This window comes from Ambystoma mexicanum, chromosome 12, assembly GCF_040938575.1.
Source record: "Ambystoma mexicanum isolate Mex_15411 chromosome 12, UKY_AmexF1_1, whole genome shotgun sequence".
NCBI classification, from domain to species: domain Eukaryota; kingdom Metazoa; phylum Chordata; class Amphibia; order Caudata; family Ambystomatidae; genus Ambystoma; species Ambystoma mexicanum.
In genome coordinates this window covers 619,520,489-619,544,372 of record NC_090936.1, presented here as the reverse complement: position 1 = coordinate 619,544,372, position 23,884 = coordinate 619,520,489, and the positions used below count along the sequence as shown (strand labels likewise).

General features: G+C 43.3%; 1 long non-coding RNA gene across 1 annotated transcript in view; it reads right to left on the bottom strand.

Annotated features, from left to right (window-relative positions):
- Positions 1–23,884, bottom strand: part of LOC138513910 (uncharacterized) — a 519,082-nt gene that overhangs the window by 7,049 nt on the left and 488,149 nt on the right. The window contains exons 6-7 of the long non-coding RNA XR_011281841.1: positions 2,630–2,765; positions 1,799–1,869 (exon numbers count right to left, since the gene is read on the bottom strand). This is a non-coding gene — a long non-coding RNA (uncharacterized lncRNA). The remainder of the gene's footprint in view (positions 1–1,798; positions 1,870–2,629; positions 2,766–23,884) is intronic.

Below are 23,884 nucleotides of genomic sequence, written 5' to 3'. Positions count from 1 at the left end.
ACCTTTCAACCATTTAGAACCCAGGTCATCACCTGGCTACTGAATAAATAACCTGTACCACCTTAGGTCCTTGGGACACCCCACATACACACCAGTATGCACTCACCATCACTGCACGCCCTTTGACACAGCCTCTATAACCCCGCCCCCCATGTACTCACTTCATATGTATTGCGAAATGCTCACTTTTGACTGCTCTGTATCTATTGTATTGTATACTTGTAAACTGCTTAAATTATACACCTGCCATGTAATCATCTTCTTGAGCGCCCATATACCCCTGGGTCCGGAGCGCCTTATAAATAAAATAAACAAACAAACAATAAGAGACCTCTGCCTTGCTTGTTTGGACATCCTTGTTGTAGAATTCTGTAGCCATGAGGATGAGGATAGCTAGGATGTGGGTGGAGGTGGGCCAGGTCTCAGTAATGAAGATGGCTTCCAGGTCATGTATAGGGGTGAGGTCTGCGATGTTTGCTGCATGGATGATTTCTGAGTTGACATTGGCGAACATCAATTTTCGTGTAGTGGCGGATGATGGAGTGCTGATGGGAACTATGGTAATGAGGGTGTGGTTGCCGCAATGCTCTGTCCATGATGCTGCTGGTGAGTTGCGTTGTTGGTTATGATTAGGGATGGGCTGTTGGGGGAGCGAGGGGTGAAACAAATATTCGAGGGAGCTTAACCAATGTCAGAGGAGCAGGGTTTCTGGTTCTCGGTCCTTCTGGTCTGGACACATCCAAACACAAATTGCCCTTTTCTACCTCTGAACATTTTGGATGCCTGGGTGAGAGAGTGTCTTGAGCTAATAGTTAAGAAAGGAAAGGAAATGGCAGGGCTCAGCAGGTGGGTGAGGTTTAGCTCATGTGACCATGATCGATTTGCAAATGCTCACCAACTGCAAAACAAAAGAGGCTTGAAGGCTCCATAAGTAGGGGAAAGGGTGGCAAAACAAGAAGGGACCAAAAGATTAGATGGGATTGACATGTGGGTAGGATTTAGGTATCAAGATCAATATCCACTTGAACCTGTTCACCAACTGCATAGATTCCAACAGCGAGCACATACTCTGTGGAAATATCTTAATAGCTAGTTTGTCTTCAATTTGCATATGACAGCATTTGATGGACATGTCATACTGCATCTCCTATTAAAGCAAGGTTCCCAGAGTTCCTCTGACTAGAGTGCACAAGGAAGACTCATGGCTCATGACCCTAAATACTGGTGGAAGATGACATCCATTGGGAGACTATGACATGATCTTTGAAAGATGTTCTGTGTATTTGGTCTCTAGATTTACCATACATGTCTTTTGGATGGTAAGTGCAATGGAGACACAGATTTTAGCTGAGCCCAGTTGAATCTAGGGGGTGTCATCAACATATTTATGCCAACCACACATAAACTTAAAGGGAAGGCTTTTACATCCCCTATTTGCATGGTTGATGGCGCAGTGCAAGAAATAGCAAGGGAGACTCACCACATTTTTTTGTCTCGGGCCTCAACAAATCGTGTGACAGCCCTCGGTACATAGGATTTCTGCACATAGAAACAGACTAACTACAGGAAAAGGGCATATATTTCAGTTCTCTGCTGTCACTCAGACATTCCATCATCAAGAAAATATAGCTAAAGAAGCAAGAAAGGCAACACATTCCTCATGTCAAATGGCCCACGGTATCCAATTGGTGATTCAACCAATGTTTTCTGTAGATAGGAGAATTGGTGATAGTATGAAAGTACTTTTAGGAAAGGTTGCACAAGATATGAATTCATATAGCATTCCAAAATATTTTACCTTATGCATGTCTACTGAAGCTACCGCGTCCTATCATTGCCTTCCTCAGAGCTTTCATCACATCTTTGTTCCTGAGGCAATAGATCAGTGGGTTAATCATAGGGGTGATGATGCTGTAAAACACAGAGGCTAATATGTCAGTGTTACGCGACGTGCCGAAGGATGGGTGCACATATATAAACATTCCAGTCCCATAGAATAATATAACAACGATCAAGTGGGAGCTACAGGTGGAGAATGCTTTACTCCTCCCTTTAGAGGACTTTATCTTCAAGACTGCTGTGAGGATCCGTGCATAGGACATGATTATGCAGAAACAGGGACTTACACCAAGGAACATGGTGATGAGAAACAGAACAGCATTGTTTGTGTATGTGTCACAGCAAGAAAGCTTTAGCAGGGGCGGAACATCACAGAAATAGTGTTGAATTTTGTTAGGCCCACAGAATGACAATTGAGCTGTCATCATAGTGTGCAACAAAGAGTTAAGTATCCCCCCAACCCAGGAGCTAGTGGCAATGTGGAGACACACTCTACAATTGATGATGGTGGTGTATCTCAAAGGGTGGCAAATAGCAATGTAACGATCATATGCCATCAGTGCAAGAAGGAGGCACTCTGTCCCAGTGCACATATCAAAGAAAAATAACTGGATCAGGCAGCCATCATAGGAAATTGTGTTGGTGTCCATCCAAAAGTTAGCCAATGTCTTTGGCATTATTGTAGACGTGTAACAAATATCCAATAATGAGAGATTGCAAAGAAAGAAATACATTGGCATGGCACGAAGGTGGGAGTCTATGGAGACAATATTCAATATCATGAGGTTACCAGATAAGGTTGTCATGTAGAAGAGGAGAAAAGGCCAGAAGAGTAAACCCTGATGCTGGCCAAGGCCGGAGAATCCCAGCAAGATGAACTCTGTCACCGTGCTCTTGTTGCAGATTTCCATGTAGAATAATTTCTCCTGTTAGAAAAAATATATTTTTGTTAAGAAAAATGGACTTGTGCAATGTTATTCTACTTTGTTACTAGGACACAAACAGTAGCACCAAAGTATTTGTAATGTTATGTACATTTCAGAAAATTGCATTTTATCAACCTATTCTGTTTATTTATTTTCACAGCAGTCGTTAAAGGAATGGTTCGGTCAAAATTTTTTATTGCACCTACGGGTCGGCCATGTGTTTTTAAGCCTAAGCCGCTCGATTTTAGAAAAATTTCCTATGGACCTTACCCGAGTTTTCGTCCATTAAATGCACGCGAAAACAGGCACTAGGGAGCTGCCATTTTGTGATAATCCTATCATTTCCCCCATCGCCTTGGCTGACCTACTTTTACGGCACAAAATCATATCCCCCGCCCCTGAGCCTGACATTATGAAAACATTCATATTCCCCGCCTCTCTCCGTGACGTTACTGTGCTGCGTAGGCAAACGCACCCATTCGTCTTCTACGCGACTTCACACAGAACCCGGAAACAAACACAGATCAACTCACAACACAGCGCGCCACAATTCGGAATATGAAACTGTACTTTAAAATCAAACAGCAACACGGTACATTTGGTAAAGTACATGTATTTGACATTAAATGTTTATAGAATATTCTGCAATTGCCATATGAACTCCGAAAGTCTTTTATTTTCTTTTATCTCTATCCGCAAATCCGTAAGATTTTATCGTGAGTCACGCGCTGTTCTTTTATGGTACACAGGGTGTTGGTTTTCGTTCAAAGAAGCACTTTTGTCGCACGTCGAACCGCAAGGCTGTTCCATCAAGTAGGCACTAGGCCAGCGTAAAGGTTGATATGTTGCTTCTAGCCGCTAGTACCGCATAAGAGCATATGGGCCCTTGGCGATCGACCCATAAGATCACCAGAATGGTGCAGTTGTTTACATTAAGCTGCAAATGGCGGCTGAAGAAACCGTCTGCCGATGTCTGAAACTGGTGGCAGGGGCAAAAGGGAAGGAAATACCTATTTTGAAAACATAAAATTTATAATTAGTATCGCCAGCCGATCTTTATTAATATCATTCATATTATTTATTACGGCCGAGCTGAAACTATTTGCTTTCAAGGATAGTGCAATGGAGTATGTTCGGCTCTAAAATCAATGCGAAAACTAACAAAATAAATCGAGGGTAGTACACAATGAGAAACGACTTTTTGTCTACATGCGTGTGGAATGTGGACCTGCATGCCCATGTGCCCGCTACAAGGACGATCCCACAAACCTTTTCAAAGCTCTTCATTCATTCATTTATTCATGCATCCATTCATTAATTCTTCATTCCGGTATAAAAGCGTCTAAAGAGTTACTTACATTATATTTGCAATTTCCATTGTGTCTCTGCGTAATGCAGTCCGTAAATCCCACTGTGCTCTTGACAACGATTTTTCGTATACTGAACTAACATGAAACTCGGTCTAGTTTAAGAATTTTCTGCCTTATCGTCTCTTACGTTATTGCACCCCCCAACCCACCCTCAAATGAAGTTCTTTCTGCATGGTCCCTGTCTCTCAAGGTCAAAAAACAATAGAACCTTATACTGCCAGTGCGAGTTGTGGGCCTCTTCAGGGCGCGAGCTGAAAATCAAAGCTGCTGACCTTCACTAGAAATGAGCATACATTCTTTCTTTGCAACATCCCGTAGGAAAGCCATCTGTGAGAACTTGAAGTTTCGAAATCCATCTATGTAGTGCGCATCAATGTGCAAATGCAAACTGGCATCTCTCCGATCTGCAACGGCTCGCTTGGCACGTTCTAAGGCCCCAATTATGTCCTCGTTGTTTGCAAGCTTTGAAGCCCCAAAGAACCATAACTATTGAGACTTTTAATTTTTTGGGGAAGGTCAGGGAAAGTATAAAGTACCCGAGGAGTTGAGTTGAAAGTGAGATTTATTGTTTGTTTGTTTTATTATTTGCAATATGCAAGCCTCCCCTCGGTTAACAGTGCCCAGCATTTATAAGAGATTGCGAAAATTAGTTACATCAACAAAAATATATACATACACATATAGACAAGGTCAGCAATATGAGGTGAATAGAGAGAGAATTCAAAGATTACACCCAGGTAGTTCGGCACCCAGGATGGTGAAGGTAGGGGTTAGGGTTAGCGTACTTTGTATGCACACTGTACAATAAAATGTATTTACAAAAAGACAATCGTATTACAATTATTTAAACCGGGATTTCTACTTCACAACCAGCTCTCCTTTGGGTGGACATGGCACAGTGGCAATGTTGGGTGGCAATGAATCAGTGCTCTGCACAGAAACGTTCAAAATTCCATATCTGTGCTTCTCTAATACAGCAACAATAAGGTGTTTGACAAACTCGAACTCCATTTCCTCATAGACTGGTTTGATCACCCATTGTTTGCTTCTTTTTGAAAAGTCCTTAGTGTAGCGAGGCATCCTTACATTACCCTTAGTCACGGCCGAGATTCTCGTTATGGGCCAAGACGGCAAGTAGAGTCCTATGTCTCATACCCTTTATGCTGAAATGCAAGCGCTTTGGCCTGTACTTTAGGCACATATTGTGGAACACCTCCAAACCTCCTGTGTGACAGAATTCTGTCAGTACCCTCAAATCTCTTGATAGAGTTTTATCGAAAACCATCTTCTCAATGGCTTTGTGTGTTGGTGAAGATGGATTCAACCACTTCTTCTTCCGTGCCTCCACTGGGGATAAAGGGCCATGTTCACATTGGTGGAAATGTAGGTTTTCTGACCAGCGGTGCATGTTGGTACAGTGGTGCATCAGTGACCGCCATTTTTCAAGTAGTATTTCCACTGACCCTTCACAAGTTTTGGAGCTCCACCAAAGATGGTTGCTGATAGACTGGGACCACTCTGAAATACTTTCCAAACCTTTTTCTTTCCCTGCAGCCGAGATTTTCTTATTGATTGATTTAGCAAGATGCCATACGTCAAATTGATGTTTAATATGTGGGAACTGCTCTCTCATTGTCTTGGCAATTGACACGTGTCTGTCCGTGGCTATGAGGTCGATGTGCATTCCCCTCGATTGTAGATATTCCACTGATTTTATAAATCCTAGTTTCTCCAGCCCACTGAGGATGTACATTGTGTTACCTGCACGACCACCGAACTCACAATTTTCTTACTATCCATGTCCTGAAAGTGGTAGGTGCAGTACTTGGCAGAAAATCCAGGGCTGTCGCACTGTCCATCGCCAGCTAGCCTGAATCGTTTGCCTTCAAATGTACTTGCTAGAGACAATTGTTCAATTTTCCAAGCATCACTAATGGCCGGAAACAGACAATCATTGTAGTACTGCGTTTTCTTAAATCAAATGGGGTCCCACAAACTGAAAGAAAGACTCTAACTTTCTAAAACTGGAGCCACTAAAAAGTGATGCAGCTGCACATGTCAATCTGGAAAAATGAATACCCTTCATTTGAATGACAGACGTAACTTGATGGCCATGGGCCAACCGTCTTATGCACCGAATTATAGAAATATAGACTGTTATGCTTGACCAACAAGCGGCCATTTTAAACGTAGCAGAATCGCCATTTTGCTTGTTAACCATTGCTCATTGCTTTCTGTCTAAAAAACTGCTTTGCAGCTTGCAATTCTTGCGGATTCTGCTTACTCTGCTCAACTGTTAACATTGTTGTCTGAATATGAAAGGACAAGGTTCCGGGACTGAAGAGTTTGCTGAACTCCTCATGAGTAGCCCAGAAAGGAATGCCCATGCTCCCTCTCTGTAGCCTTGGGAGGAAGCTGCAGGGCATTTAATCACTTCACAGCTACCAGCCAGTCTCGTAAGATGGTAGACTATGTTAGAATAATACAGTTAAAGGCTTGAATTATGCTTCTCTTACTGCCCCCCTTCGCAAAACCCCTTTGAACGTGTCGGCTCCCAGGACACAAATAGTACCTCATAGATAGTAAAGCTTGGAATGTGGCTCTTCCTCCATGTACAGATTGCTTCCAAGAACAGAAACACCGTGTTCTAAAAGATGCCTCCGCACTTTCTAAATTGCACATTGTTACTAGAATAGACATCGAAAGCATTATGATTGTCATATTAGTCGGATATGACCATCGTCATCCCGAGTTCAAAGGAACTTAGTACAGATGGGTGTTGAACATGACTTTGCTGATTGTATGATATGCATTTTGTATATATGTAACTGATGTACGTAATTCGCTCTCATGCGTCCCTCAAGGTCTAGGAAACTCACGTCGCGGGGCGTGAGGTCAGAATTGACCAATTGATACTATCTTTTGCTTGCAATAAACCCTAGCATTGGGATTTTGAAACCTTGTGTCTGGCGCATCTTTTCATGTATGGTCGTTGCCTTGTCTCAATAGCACGAGGGACCCCGAGGGGCCCCTTTCAAGATGGCGCCCGAATAGGGACCCACCCCCACTTGCCACATCGTATACGTTGTAACGGAGTAAAGGCGGAAGAACGGCGAGGACGGGCCGGCCGAGCCGGGATCAAGAAGTGTACGGGGCGCCCTGTAGAAGAGAGGAGAGATTCCTTCCGCAGATCTGCACACATCTGATCCCTGATCGACGTACCGGGCCAGAGGGCAAAGGAGGCGAGCAGAGAAGCACAGACACGACGTGGCGAGAGGGTGCGTTAGAACAGGCGACTTGTTTTATCAGGTGAGTCATTCCCCGATTCAAAGAGAACCCTGATTTTTGGTAGAGTGTTGATTTTGCAAACTCAAACATCCAGGTAAAGTTGGCTAACCAAAGGGGAAGGTTAAAGAAACATGCCTGGAGTACTGTCCCCTTTAGCGGGACTTTTCAGCTGCGGTAGACAGTCCTTGTAATATGGCCAAAGTGCACCACCTGGGGGAACGCCGGCCTATGATATTTATGCAAAATATGGTGTGGGTGCGATAATATTTTGTGAAATTTGGTATAGGTAAACTAGAAAGCAACCCGATCATCAGTGGCTGATTAATGGTAGTTTTGAGATGGGGAGAATAGATAACCTAGAGAGGGTGCTGATTAGAAAGAAAGCGCGACCTGCAGCTTTTGAGACCGTCAAAGATTGGAGGAGGGAAGTGATGCTCTGATTAAGGAGTAGAGAGAAGCATGCGTGTAGGCATAAAACGAAACTTGAGATAGCAGAAGAGAAGGAAGAGGAGGAGTGGACTGAGAGTCTAAGACGGGAAGGGAGACAGGACCAGATGAACATAGACAGAATATACCCGCAGCGGGAACTACACATAGCAGATGAATTAATGGAACATTTGTTAACTAACACGGGTCGAGGCCCAAAACCAGAATCGAAATCAAACACGCCAGCAGTGACTGCGTGGGCCCAACCAATAGCTCTCCTATCCCCTCCCGTAGCCCAAGCACTTCCCCTCACTCAAGCATTAACCCAAGCCCCACCCACAGCTCGAGCCCTCCCACAAGCGCAGACCGCAGACACAAAATTTCCCAGCACCCAGCAAGGCCCTTCACAGATGCCACCTGTGTCACTTGTCCCATCCGCATCTCCCGCTTTAGAGACAGATTCAGCACCATCCGCCCCTCCCGAAGTCGAGATTGAAACTGGGGAGGCGAGAGGCAGGGCTGAAGGAACAGGATTTGGACGGGTAACTCGAAGCGCGATCAGTAAAGAGAGAAAGATTGAATTACGGCAAGAGGCAGAAATGTACATAGAAGGAAATGACGAGACGGCAGCATTGGCCTCATTGTATGGGTACCGAAGAGGAGACGAGAGACAGGTAGTGTTGGAATGCATGGGGAAATTCTGGTGGGAGAGTGGAAAAAGATACTTGGGAATTTACCGCCACAGCGGTTGTTAGATTTGAAAAAGTTAGCACGCAGTGAGCAAAGAGATGAGGATGTAAGAGAACATGTTCACAAACCGATTGAAGTAAAGAATGAAATGGAAGACAGATATGCTGAAATGTTTTCTACACCTGAGTATAGTAGAGAGTTTATTAAGAAAGGTAGGAAGGAGGCATCAAGGTTGAGTATGAAAAAATCATGACCGAGAGTTTTTCCAGGTAGTACAAAGCATTTGCCGATACCGGAACAGATAGGCGATAAACAAAGATTGCAGGTATGGGTAGGGGAAACAATGCGATGGATGTCTAATAAAAGAACGTCAATAAAAGAAGTAAGTGAGATATGTAATGGGTACCCATTGGAGATGAGGAAGGAAGCAATGCAAATGATAGTATGGCTGTTGCTGCAGCAGGTCATTGGATACAATAGAGGTAGAAGTAATGCACAAGGCCAGGGAAATTTGAATAATATGCACGGGGTGTCATTGGGAGTAAATCAATATGCATACTGTAAGGAGGAGGGACACTGGCGAGCACAATGCCCGCACCTACAGAATAGAGGTGGGTTTGGTCAGAGAAGGCCTCACAGAGGACATCAGGGGTCGAAAGGCCCAAGCAGAAGTAACATGCAGCAGCAGCAGGGATATACCAATGGAGGTACTCAAACCCAATCATATGGCAAAACCAAGCACAACAGAACCAGACATTGAACCAAAGTGTTTCGAACCAAAATCAGGGCGGGCAGGGCCAACAGAGAAATGATCAGAGTGGAGGACATCGAGGGGGAAATGGGAATATTTTTGATACACAACCAAACACGTATTATAGCAGTAGCGGTGACTACACATCGGACGATGTGTTATTTTCGCGATAGGACAGCCCACGGCAGGGGTCGGAACCAGTGTCTATTCCCGTGAATCAGAGAGGACCCTACGTAGAAATGAGAGTCGGAAATAAGGAGCAACGTTTCCTTGTAGATACAGGGGCACTGAAGTGCTCGATAGACCACCACTTGGTTCCGGAGATACCACTGTCGGGGCAAAAGAATGTTTCTGTAGGGTTCGCAGGTACACCATTAATTAACCCCATGTCCGAAGCTGTCCCAATTACGATAGGACCATTTACGGAACAGTGTCCATTTCTTTTGACAGAGAATTGTGGAGAGAACTTGCTAGGATTAAATTTGTTGAGAAAATTGGGGGCAGTCATACATTGTAAGGCAGACGGGGTGTTCCTCACGATGTGGCCTCACGATGCACCAGTGATGGAATTTATGTCAAAAGAGTTGCCAGAAGAGCTAAGTAGAGAACCAACCTGTCTGTGGGCAATGCATGATAACGATGTAGGATGCTTGAAAATAGAGCCAGCAAAAATAACTCTGAAAGAAGGTGTAACACTACCACGAATTCCCCAGTATAAGATTTCTGTTGAAGGTGAGAAGGGATTGAAAAGCATTGTTACTGACCTAGTGAGATTGGGGGTGGTTGAGGAAATTGCAGGAAGCACGTGCAACAGCCCGATTCTTCCAGTTTACAAGAAAGGAGGCAATGAAGTACCCTATCGTTTCATAATTGATCTGCGCGCATTGAACAAAGTGGTAGACCCACAATTCCCTTTGGTCCCAGATGTCACAACAATACTGACAATGATACCGGCCACTGCAGAATACTTTAGTGTAGTTGATTTGAAGAACGCATTCTTTAGCATCCCAGTGGATAAAAGCAGTAGATATCTGTTCGCGTTCACTCTAGGAGGTCGATCATTCACATTCACACGCATTCCACAAGGATACACAGAAAGCCCGAGCATTTACAGCAGAGCGCTAAAAGAACAACTAGACACGCTAGAACTACCCGAAGGATGCGTACTCTTGCAGTACATAGATGACTTGTTATTAGCTGCTGACACGAAAGAGATCTGCAAAGAAAGTACTGTATTACTCTTGACACATTTAGCGACCCATGGTCATAAGGCAACTTTGAAGAAATTCCAGTATAATCAAAAGGAGGTGTCTTATTTGGGATACCTACTTTCGAAAGAAGGGAGAAGATTAACACCAGAACGCATAGAAAGTATTTATAGTATGCCTATTCCAAAAACTCAAAAAGGAGTGAGAGCTGTAATAGGCATGGCCTCTTATTGTCGGCAGTGGATCAGTAATTTTGCATTGATTGTGAAGCCGATGATAAAGTTGACTAAAAAGGATGCAGAGATGCCTTTACAGAGGGATGAGGATTGTCAGAAAGCGTTTGAGCAATTGAAAGCTGAATTGTGTGCTGCGCCAGTTTTAGGCACTCCTAACTATAAAAAGATCTTCAGACTATTTGTGAGTGAGACTGAAGGATGTGCATTGGCGGTTTTGACACAGGAACAAGGTGGAAGAAATAGGTTGTGTGGCTATTTTTCTTGCACGCTGGACGCTGTAGCGCGCACTACCACGATGTTTGCGATCCGTCACAGTGGCTGCTGCGTCAGTGAAACAAACGGAAGGAATGATATTGGGGCACACTTTAATTCTGATGGTGCCACATGCTATAGACGTTCTATTAAATAGGATGCAGACGCAACACCTCACCTCAGCTAGACTGACAAGATATGAGCTCATCTTGTTTGCAGCCCACATCCAAATTATGAGGTGTAGCGCATTGAATCCTGCAGAATTAATGCCACTGCCCATAGCAGAAATTGGTGACAACGAATCACCACCCCATGATTGTTTAATGATCACTGAAGAAGAAACAAAGGGAAGGATTGATTTGAGCGATATCCCGCAAAAAGAGCCAGATAGGGAGTTATTTTGCGATGGCTCTTGTTTTAAATTACCTGATGGCACATCAACAGCCGCATATGCAATTACTACCCTAAAGAGAGTTGTAGAGAGCAGAAGGATCCCCTACAATTCGGCACAAGACGCAGAAATAATAGCACTGACCCGAGCCTGTGAACTCTCTGAGAATCTGAACGTAAATATTTATACTGACAGCCAGTACGCCTTTGGCGTGGTCCACAATTTTGGTCGACTTTGGGCTGAGAGGGGTTTCTTGACATCACATGGAGCCAGGATTCAGCATGGCCCTTTGATTGTGCGATTGTTGTCTGCGCTCACGTTTCCAAAACGCCTAGCTATAGTAAAGTGCGAGGCGCATAAGAAAGTAATCTGCAGAGTGGGAGAGGGAAACGCGTTTGCAGACAGGATTGCGAAGCAAACAGCCACAGATTTGGGGAATAAAATGATGACAGTACAGACTGAGGAAGTACCTTGTATGATAGAGAATGGAGTTGCCACAGTCAAAGAAATGCAGGCTGAGGCCACGACCGAAGAGATTCAGGGGTGGGCGAAGGGCTCTGCGCTAGTCTTTCTGCATTCTTTTTTATGTGCTCATTTTTCCATACTGTGGATAAATGCTGTACCATTTTCTTTGCGCAAATGTGGGTAGGGCTATGCACCATTATAACCATTGCAGTTACGTAACAATTTGGCAACATCCAGTTCTTTGTTTCCTTGTCCACCCAACATCCTTCCAAATCTAACTCACGACGCCCATCGCGGCCCATCATTGTGCCACAGGCAGACACTGAGCCTGATACTGAAAATGCAAGGGCACTATTCACGGATCATACCATAGCAGGACTGAATAGATATAATCTGCGGCCTCGACAGACAAAGTGATCCACAGATCTTTGGTGCTTTTCTTTTTGGCCTTTGGTTCTACTCACGGATGGAGTAGGAACCAGGGGCGTAGAGGAGAGAAGTGTGAGAATTGTGCAAGTCGGACAATTCAAAACTCACGGCTCCTCGGTGCGCTTATAGAGTACCTGTGTCCTAAGCCAGAGCGGGACAAGCTGGATGCACATGGTACTCTATCAATAAAGAACTGTTCAGAAATCGTCTGAGCAGTGGGAGAAAGAACAACTAATCTTGCTCGGAGTGGATAAATGATCTAGGCTGTGAAAAGGCTGGAGAATTGAACTGTGACATTTTTCGTTGAACTTTTCTGGCATCAAGAACGAGAGACATTCACAACGAACTTCGCCAGCAAGAAGAAGGATGATGAAGAACAAGTCAAGACCGGTTTCAGCCTCCTCCTGCACCCCTGCTAAAAAGATAATAGATTTAGAGACTGTAAATTTAGGGAAAAAGCATGATGAGAAGAATAAGGTACTAATTTGGACATTGGTCCTATGTTTCTTAAGTATGGTAGTACCAACAATAACAGCTATTACATTATGGTTCCTGGAATGCGTACACCCATTAGAAACACTTTTGCCAAAAACAGCTACTGAAAGCCCGGTTCATGTAATCACTGGTACTTTGTCCCCAATGGAAGAAAGATATAGAGAAGGTTACGACAACAATACATTGTTGCTCATCATGAACATGACCCATGCGGTGTTAAAGAAAAAATATTGCTGGGTTTGCGCCCATTTACCACAGCACGGTGGGAAAGGGATAGGATGGTATGCACAACCATTGCCATTGATTTATTCCTGTGAAGTAACGTTAAGTGCAATGTTCTTTGGGAAATGGAGCAAGAGTAATACGGGTCAGCTAGATGAGACCAATATGAATGAATGTGAGGAAGTAATCATGAGACCTGTGGGTTGTTCCATATTCCAAAAAGCTCACATATTTGCACTAGAACCGGTGAGAAAGAATACACGAAAAATAACAAGACTAGATAGATTACATAGGCAGAATAGACCAACCCCACCAGCAGAAAGAGCATCAGTAATGACATTTCGGATGAGGGATGAATGGAACAAAGATGCTGTACCCCCTGCCTATGCAGTGGATCACAGCCCCAAAACTGCTCCCCTATGTCTACAGAAAAAGGGTTCCTATAAATTGGCAACGTTTAGTAACTGCCTGAACACAGTGGTTTTAAAACATGAAATAGAACCCGTGTACGTGGGAGACCCTGTTTATTTTATATGTGGAGAAAAGCATATCCATGGTTACCTAGGAACTGGGGAGGTACATGCTACCTAGGTCTACTGTTTCCAGGAGTATTCCTCTTGGAAACAGCAGAAGTAGCCAGACGAACAAAAGGTAGAACTCAAAGGAGTAGTGAGGATGGAATGATAGCAATGGATATAGCCAAATCATTTATACCGCTCTTGTCCCAAATAGAAAACTCTTACAATATAAGAAAACTTTCTGGAATATTACAAAAAACAATAGATTCCACAACGGATATTTTATTGAATATGACGTTAGAAGAAAAAGGAATAAGACTGATGGCACTTCAAAACAGGATGGCTCTCGATATAATATTAGTTGATCGTGGGGGAGTTTGCAAGCTCGTAAAAACTGCATGCTGTGTGTATATCGATGATTACTCCCCTATGATATTTAAAGCAATCCGGAAATTACATGTCATAAGTTCCACCCTCTCTACTGAAGCAGGGGGTTGGGGGATAGAATCCTGGTTATGGGGATTATTGCGGTCTTGGGGATGGAAGTTAATTTCAATACTAATGATGGTACTTGGGATATTCATAACATGCTGTTGTTACATACAATGCTTACCAATGATATGCACTGAAATAACTGATGGATGTACTAAGGGATGTATGCACATGGTGTTGAGAGGAAAACAAACACATGGCCGGAATAACAGACACTGAGGAAACAAAAATCGTAAAACAATTCATGGCGATAGACATTAATGATAGAGATGATTCAGATACAGATACCCCAGACTCCTCCTCAGAAGAGGAGGATACAATGGATAAATAAGACGTTTGGCACAGGGCCAAAAGGAGGGTTTGTCAATCTGGAAAAATGAATACCCTTCATTTGAATGACAGACGTAACTTGATGGCCATGGGCCAACCGTCTTATGCACCGAATTATAGAAATATAGACTGTTATGCTTGATCAACAAGCGGCCATTTTAAACGTAGCAGAATTGCCATTTTGCTTGTTAACCATTGCTCATTGCTTTCTGTCTAAAAAACTGCTTTGCAGCTTGTAATTCTTGCGGATTCTGCTTACTCTGCTCAACTGTTAACATTGTTGTCTGAATATGAAAGGACAAGGTCGCGGGACTGAAGAGTTTGCTGAACTCCTCATGAGTAGCCCAGAAAGGAATGCCCACGCTCCCTCTCTGTAGCCTTGGGAGGAAGCTGCAGGGCATTTAATCGCTTCACAGCTGCCAGCTAGTCTCGTAAGATGGTAGACTATGTTAGAATAATACAGTTAAAGGCTTGAATTATGCTTCTCTTACAGCCCCCCTTCGCAAAACCCCTTAGAACATGTCGGATCCCAGGACACGAATAGTACCTCATAGATAGTAAAGCTTGGAATGTGGCTCTTCCCCCATGTACAGATTGCTTCCAAGAACATAACCACCGTGTTCTAAAAGATGCCTCCGCACTTTCTAAATTGCACATTGTTACTAGAATAGACATCGAAAGCATTATGATCGTCTTATTAGTCGGATATGTCCATCGTCATCCCGAGTTCAAAGGGACTTAGTACAGAGGGGTGTTGAACATGACTTTGCTGATTGTATGATATGCATTTTGTATATATGTAACTGATGTATGTAATTCGCTCTCTTGCGTCCCTCGAGGTCTAGGAAACTCACGTCGTGCGGCGTGAGATCAGAATTGACCAATTGGTACTATCTTTTGCTTGCAATAAACCCTAGCATTGGGATTTTGAAACCTTGTGTCTGGCGCATCTTTTTCGTGTATGGTCATTGCCTTGTCTCCATAGCACGAGGGACCCCTAGGGGCCCCTTTCACACATAGTAGATTGCCTGCTGGCAGTTTCCCCAGCATCGGTTGTGCAGACCATAAGAACGTATGATGTAATCTACAGGCGGCATGTATTGTGACGTTACTGCCTTGTTTTTGACGAGTCACATGAATCAATGGCTTCCCACATACTTGCCCTCTGACGGAATGTCCACATTTCAGCATACTTATAATATCCATCAAACAACTGTCGAATACTATGTATTTGCCCTCTTTCATTAGACTGTCATCCTGCGTCAAAGTTGTTTCGGCCTGTGACGTTGAGGACATATCACCACATTTGAAAGAAATATCGCTGCTATCAAGTTCTGATGCGTCAGTGAATGCTGCTGCTGGTTCATTCTCTGTCATTTCAACATCTGCTACCTCAACATTGATGGGAGAACACAACAATGTGGACAGCTTTTTTGGTGGCAGTTTTTTGGCGGGTGTAGATTGTGTGAATTGATCTGCGACTACTTCAGAGCTATCTTCAATACATCCAGTATCATGTTGTTGCGGCGGTGCGGTCGTACTGTAGCAATGGTCCAATACAACTTTGCTGGATTCTCTGGGCACATTAATTTCATGTTCTGGCCATTGGACATGAGCATCCCGAGTCTCAACATGCCGCGTCTGAATTAATAGTTCCTCCATAGTGTAAATGGTCTGGCAAGCAACATCTCTCATTCACTTCAGTGTCTGTGTATGTATAGTTTGTAGACCCACGGGTAACTAGAGGACAGATTGGAAAAGGGATGTTCAGTTTAAACACAAGATAAAGTATAGTACAATTGACTGGAAAAAAACATAAAATAGTCCCCAGCACAAAAAAATTTCTAAAGTTATGAACTGTTTGTAACTAACCTTATTTTTGTTTTTTTCTTTGCAACTTTTTTGACTTGACCTTCAACATCTGCACGCTGTTGCTCCGATACGTAGCCGCATGTCTCCCCTTCCTCTTGCGCTGCAACGACTATATTTTCTGTATCCGCATAGACAGCACGGAATGAGGCTCCATCGACTCCCTGAAACATAGTATTTTCATTACTGTGTATCAAAATATTGTTAGCATAAAACGCACGTGAGAACGAACACACATGTACACGATTTAAACATTGTGTGGAACAATCAAACAACAAGTATTCGAGCTCTGATGACCTAGTTCGATGGAGATGTCAGTATCCATACCTCTGGCTCTACATGGACTGCCACAAATGATTCTATTGAAGAGAAGGCATCAGCAACTCCCTGAAACACAGTACTTGCGTTAGTATGGTTTTCAATATTGTAAACATAACACACACGGGGGGTCGACGGCACAGGTACATATAAAGAGATAACCACGAATGTTGCATTGTCTAAAAGAATCAAGGAATATTTAAAAATGATCAGATTTAATCGACTTATTTCTCCGATTTCTTTACATCTGCATCATCTAAATGGGATCTTGTGATTGCAGTGGAGGCTTTATCAACTTCCTGAAACACAGTACGTGCGTTAATAGGGAAGAAAGTATAGCAAATGGAATCAGGTTATATGATCACGCTCAATGGAGCGGTCAGTATCCATACCCCATGCTGCTGAAGAATATCTAGGGCTGTTGTCAATGTGGTGCGCACTTCCGAAAGCTGTTGCGCCGATTCGTATCCGCATGGTCCCGCTTCCACCGGAATTACTTGAATGTCAGGCTTCGCATCAAGTGCGTGGGTTGACGATTCAACAACTGCCTGAAACATAGTATTTGCATTAGTAAGGATTACAATATTGAAAACACAACACACGCTTGGGGTCGACCGCACAGGTACATATCAACGGCTAACCACAAATGAAACATGGTGTGGAAAAATCAAACGACAAGTGTTCCAGTCCTGATGATCACGGTCAGTTGAGCTGTCAATATCCATACCTCGGGCTGCTGAAGAACATCTAGGGCTGTTGTCAATGTGGTGGACGCTTCAGCATCTCCCTGAAAGACAGTACTTGGATTAGTGTGGATAACACTAATTATAACTGAAAACAAACACCAGGGGACGACAACTAAGGTGTATATCAATTGGAAAGCAATAACCAAACAATTGGTAAAATAATCACACGATACATGCAAACTATTACTTGACATGCATAAAACAAGTCTGTAGCGGAATAGCCAAGTATGATTACCTGATACGCACTAGAAGTGGTTGATAACTGCAAGCACGTGACGGAAGTAGAATGTTCTTGCTTCAGATTCAAGGGATAGTCAAGAAGTTGTAAAGGTAAATTATTGTTTGATAATCAAATGCCAATATTTAAAATTGCCATGCAAGGAGACAGAATACTTGAGTAATGCGCAATATAACACAGTTCCCTGTGCCCATATATAGATTTCGTTTGTGGGTTATGAAATCTAAAAATAATATATTGATAAATGTCATTATTCAAAAAGCTATACACTCATATCAATGTCGAAAGTATTACAAATTGGAAACAACACCTAAAATATCAATGAATCCATTCGGCTACCTACACACTACTGCAAGGCCTAAAGCTAAAAACAGACACTTGACTCACCAGCGGCGGATTGTGGATGAATAGAGTGGGAATAGCGTTTGCAAGCAATTTTCGTGTCGATCGCCGTTTATTCTTCTTTGTTACCCAAGATGTGGTGTACATGTTCGAGGGAAAGTGCCGGCTGCAGATGCGGTATCGATCACCCCTCTTGTCCTCAAAGACTTGTTGGACTCTACTTTCCAGCTCATCCAATGGATATCCGCAATGTCTGACCCATTCTCTTATTCGATCAACTGTTTTTGGGAATACATGCATTGTAGTGCCTTCAGATTTAGCATGGGTCTTCGAAGGGCAACCGCTAATCGAACAGGCAGGCATTGTTGAAAATTCTGAAAAGTAAATATCAAGATTATTATAAAACCTTGATGAATAAAAATGTCATAAAAAAGTAAATGAACCACACCATGCTCAATGCAAGGTTTGTTTTGGTCGCTGGAACTATACCAGTTCATCATGTGCGGCTTAGTATTTGCATAAATTACAGAAATTTCTGTTTTGTCTTGCACGAAAAGGAACCATGCTTACATTATAGACTGGACCCCCGAAGGATGCAATTCGATGACAATTGACACAGATGAAAATAAATAGATCTATTGATAGCATAACAAGTGAAACTCAAGTCAATAGCAATGAGACCAATGACCATAGCTCTATTGGGTACTGTAATAGCAAATAGATTGAAATGTAAAAATGACCGAACTATGACTAGGATACATGGCCTTACCTTGACCAACAAACAGTTGGATTCAGCAGGCCGAGCAGTATGTTGCAGGAGAACAGGTAGATGGCCACAGGTAGCACACTGACGAGTTTGCTCGAAGCGGTCACAGATAGCACGGCGACAAGCAGATTAGCATAGATCTCCGTGCTTCTCAGGTAGAAGGGTCAGGAGTTGACTTGCAAAGCACAAAGAATTTCTCATGAGAAATATCAAGTTTATAAAGTATTAGAAACAGGGGTGTGTTTGTGAATGAATGACGTGTGTATGTCGTGGTATTATGTTTATTGCAGGGGGGCGGCCTGCCTCAGTGGAGGCCTGCCTGGAGACACAGGGTTTGAGGAGGCCATGTGAGCGATGGCCCCTGGGCGTGGGATACCTTTTGAAGTGTACATGATGTTAGGCACCTTGGCCGTTTGCGCCCGTCACAGCCCCCCATGCCAGCGCTCATCCCCGGATGCGAACCGCCTTTGATAGAGGGGGTGGGATGGATGGGCCTGGGGCATGCAGATAAGGCACAGGAAGACTGCTGAATGGAGACACACTTATGTGGATTGCAGGGGGGCGGCCTGCCTCAGGGGAGGCCTGCCTGGAGACATGGGGTCTGAGGAGGCCATGTGAGCGATGGCCCCTGGGCATGGGATACCTTTTGAAGTGTACATGCTGTTTGGCACCTTGGCCGTTTGCGCCCGTCCCTTGCCCTTAAGTGATGTTAACTTTGCATGACATTCGCGTAGATGGGAACACTGAGCAGGACACGGGGCATCCATTTTTGTACCCCCTTTCCACTCCATTTTGGTGACCAGGCCTCACTGAGATAGTACCACTGCGATAGTACAGCGCGCAGAGCACATGGCCCACAGCCTCATTCCCACTCTGACTGGAAAACTCCAGAGGTATTTGCAACAGCTAATAAATGTAACACATCACTCTCTGAGATCACGGTCCTGCATGTGAACCGGCCTGAATCAAGCACATGGCTCGTTCATCTCCACAAACGTGTCCTTGCCCACGCACCCTCGCCAGTGGAAAGTTACTGCCATTCTGACCCTGTGTCCCTGCAAGGTATTCTCTTCATGTGCCAGACCACTGACCACGCCATGATGCCCACCTAGCAGATCCCCAACTAAAATTAGACCCCTACTGCAGTATATCATTGCCTATCAATAACAAATGCCACATATCGGAGATTCTTGTGAGCACAGACCCACACTTCAAACAGTGTATTATAGTGTTCAAGACCCTTGACCTATGGCCTGTATAATCCAATGTTAATTGATAGTATAAATATATGTGTGACTTTTATAGAGACATAACCAACTGAAAGACTTTGAACAAGTGTTATTTAGTGCATGCATTATTGATAATATATTATGTTAGCTTAGATAGTGACCACCTCGCTTCACAGCGACCTGAACTTCACCCATTCCGAGCACAGGTGTCTGACGTCCATCCTTGAATGGAGACACACTTGATTGATTTAAAAAATCGAAACAACCGTTGTTAAAATATATGTGCTGTTTTATTTTGTAGATTATTTTGATGACACAAAAATACAAAACTTTACACATTGTACAGTACAGGTTGCAGCACAGCGAGAGAAAATCCCCTGTACTGACCGCTGTCACTCGGCAACGTTTCTCTTATGGCACGAACGGCACAGGCGGGTATCACTCTTCGAACGCGGTGTCCAAGCCTCCCGTGAAGCCACCATGTAAAGGAACGATAGGCCACCAGCCAGTACCACCTGTGAAAAGGAATGAAACAAAGTGTTTTTAAATGACCAAGATAAGTTTAATAAACGTTTGTTGTCAATGACAATTCTTGTAACTAATGGCATTCTGCTCGGACAAATGCTATCTAGACACTGCACACTATTGAACGACTTTCATGCGTTACAATGATATGTAGATGTAATTTTGGATATTGTAGAAGACCATGAAATAGGAGTGGCATCACAAGCAGAGTATATTTACTCGTTACTTGGATTACGAGGACGAACAGTTGCGCGAAGTTCATGCATAAGCACCATCATTATCCTCAACACGGACCGTGTGAGGCAGGCTGCCCTGAAGTCTGGCAGCTCGGTGATGCATTGCGGTCGTGGCTCGCCTTCCGAAATGTAGGCCACGCACCCCGAGTTTTCACAGCAGCAGCAGTTCTCCTCCTCGGTTGGCATTAGCTCGCACTGATTGCATGTGCACCAGGTGGAAACATCGTACATGCGACTAGGTCCAGGCTCTTCAGCTGTTAAATCGTCCTCCCAACTGCCGTCCGAAGACCCATCGTTTTCGCGGGTTTCCCTTTACAGTAGTTCCTCCTCGGTATACTCGGGCTCGTACACGTAGGGCATTATTGTATCCATTGTGTGTTGCACAAACTAAAATAATTGATAGCGGTGGTACTGGTATCTGTTCACACGGGCTACAAGCAACAAAGGTAGCTGACTAGGGCACAGAAACGAGTCACAGAATACTCAAAGTAGCACAGAGAGAGGAATGGAATCAGAAATCTGCTGCTGTGTGTTGTGAAACGGTCTGATTATACTTATTGAGGAAAGAGGCGTCCTGCCATTTCCATGGCGACACGTCATTAGCTGAAGCACAGCGAATGTTGACACGAGACATGCTTTGGCATTGTGAAATGGGCGGTACGCGTCTGCTGATGACAGGCTCTGGAGCGGGGGATATGATTTAGTGCCGCAAAAGCAGGTCAGCCAGGGTGATGGGGGAAATGATAGGATTATCACAAAATGGCAGCTCCCTGGTGCCTGTTTTCGCGTGCGTTTAATGGACGAAAACTCGGATAAGGTCCATAGGAAGTTTTTCTAAAATCGAGCGACTTAGGCTTAAAAACACATGGCCGACCCGTAGGGGCAATAAAAAATGTTGACCGAACCATTCCTTTAAGCACAAACTGATTGGAAGGTAGCAGAGTGCTGTACAACTAACAGCATTATGAGAACATGCAACAATTGAGAAATTTGAAACAGCGGGAGCCTAAATTTGCCACAGTGAAGTTTAGGTTCATTAGCAGGTGACTTTTCAATAAATTGGCTATCCACTTTTTGAAGCAATGGAAATTGACTGACAGTCTCATGCTTCCAACGAGAGAGCTTCATAGTTTGCCTTGATTTGCTGATTTTGACACCAAGGCCAGGGAATGTCCAACGACATCCAAGCTTTACCTCTAATATAAATAGCATCACCCATCTCCATTAAGAGGTAAGGTGGTTGTTTTAAATATAGGGCTTTGCAGGTTATACAAAACATATTGGAAGATACCCCTGTCTCTAACAGCAGTCAATGCAAATTGAATAAATTAGAAGTGATGCATACATTTCTTGGTTTCTTTGATCAATTAAGCTGCAGCGTGTGAAGTGCCATTAACCTGTGATTGGGGCTGTGGGAACATCTCCTGAGGGAGGATTAATCATCCAGATACAAGAGTACTACGGTAAGTACATCATCAAGCACGTCTTCACGTCAAATGGATGGCTCGATCAGGTACGTTTGATAAATGGCCTTTTCGATTGTGTTGGATCTATATTCCTGCATGTTCAGGTTTTCGTCAGTGAATTTTAGGAATTTTACTAAGTGATCAATGTAAGGTTCATTATGCTTAGCCAGTATCAAATATTTTCATTTGTGTTTGAGTGTGCCCAGCTATCAAATTTGTATTCCCATTGGGTACACAAATTATCAAAACATGTTCAATTGTCTGCTAATCTGATCCACATATTTGCTTGTAAATTGTTGAACAAATATACATATTTATTTGTTTTCTCTGAAAAAATCAATACATAGAAATTCCATTGAAAAAGAGAATTACACCTGAACTGTGCAGTGTATTATTAAGTGATGTTGGAACCCTATAATCAATTACAAAGCAACAACTGTCAATGCATCAAACTCTGTTGTGCCACCTCACACATATTGCATCAATCAGACACATTCAGACTATATCTAGCCATAACTTCCTTATTGTTCAATACATTTATGCTTAGGCCCAATGGTTTCCAAAAAGGTTGCTTAATGGCTAATTTACAAGACAGCAATATTCTTAACACAGTTGTCCTAGATTGTATCGAGGTAGAGTATTATATTCCTATGTCCATATTTATTTTTCATCACTTGACTAGTTTCAACTTCAGACTCTGCAATGTCTTTGATAGTTCTGTTCTTCCTCGGGAGGCAATGTTTTTAGGAGGTAGGCAATTCCATTGAAGTGAGGTGGTGCGGACAAGTCATTAACTGTATTACCAAGAGAAATGAATGAGACATGTTTGGAATCATGTCTTTTTTATGGTGTGAAATATATGCCATAATAAGATTTAATTAGCTACGCATGCCTCCTCTCTTACCATTTACTGTGGAAACTGATTGCAGCTGCAGCTTTGCTTCCACTTAAATACAGCTTGCCTGCTCGATCCATCCCTGAGTGTATTAGGCAAGGTTACTCTTACTTGGATAGCCACTGTATGATACAGTTGATTGAAATGTCATAGAAACTAATCTAGGAAGATTTGTGAGGATTTCACCTGAAATATGATGATGATAGATTTGAAACGGTGTTCACTAGAGTCCTTCACAAGAAGTGTAGAGGAAACTAGTATTTAGAAATGTATATTGCTCTGACCAAAGATACAACAACCTCTTCTGTGGCTGGTAAGCACAGATGCATACATGTGAGAGGCACAACTCAATCAATTAATGTGGGCAAGCAGTATTCAATGGCCCTCTGTAGATTAAGTGGGACAATTATGTGTTGTCAAAATGTGCTTCAATGCTTATTACCACATATTGACTAGATAAAAGCATTAACTCCCCAGGTTTATAGCCTATGGAGGGGTGTGTATTTAATCTAACGGAATTAGTGGCGATTAAAAAATCACCATTACACAGCGTCTGTCTGTGCCAGTATATTTATTAGATCATGTCTTGATAATGTTACGCTGTTCTTACGTAGCTTGTGTGGTGCCACTGCCTGGGATGATATATTCCCAAAAGAGGGTCTGGCCAGCAATGTAAGCACATAACATTGCCTCTATTTTGCTGGCAATGGGTAATACCATGGGAGGAGATGTGGTGATTGTGGAAGCAGGCATGTTGGCTTACTTTCACAGAGGAGGATGACATCTAGATCTAGGATTCTAATTGAGGAATTGAGGCCAAATGACTGATTGCCTGGCCCAGAGACCTTCCAGCTTAACTAGTTATCAACTGCATATTGATGAATATGATTCCACCATGTATAGGCATCAGATCTCCTAGCGGTTCC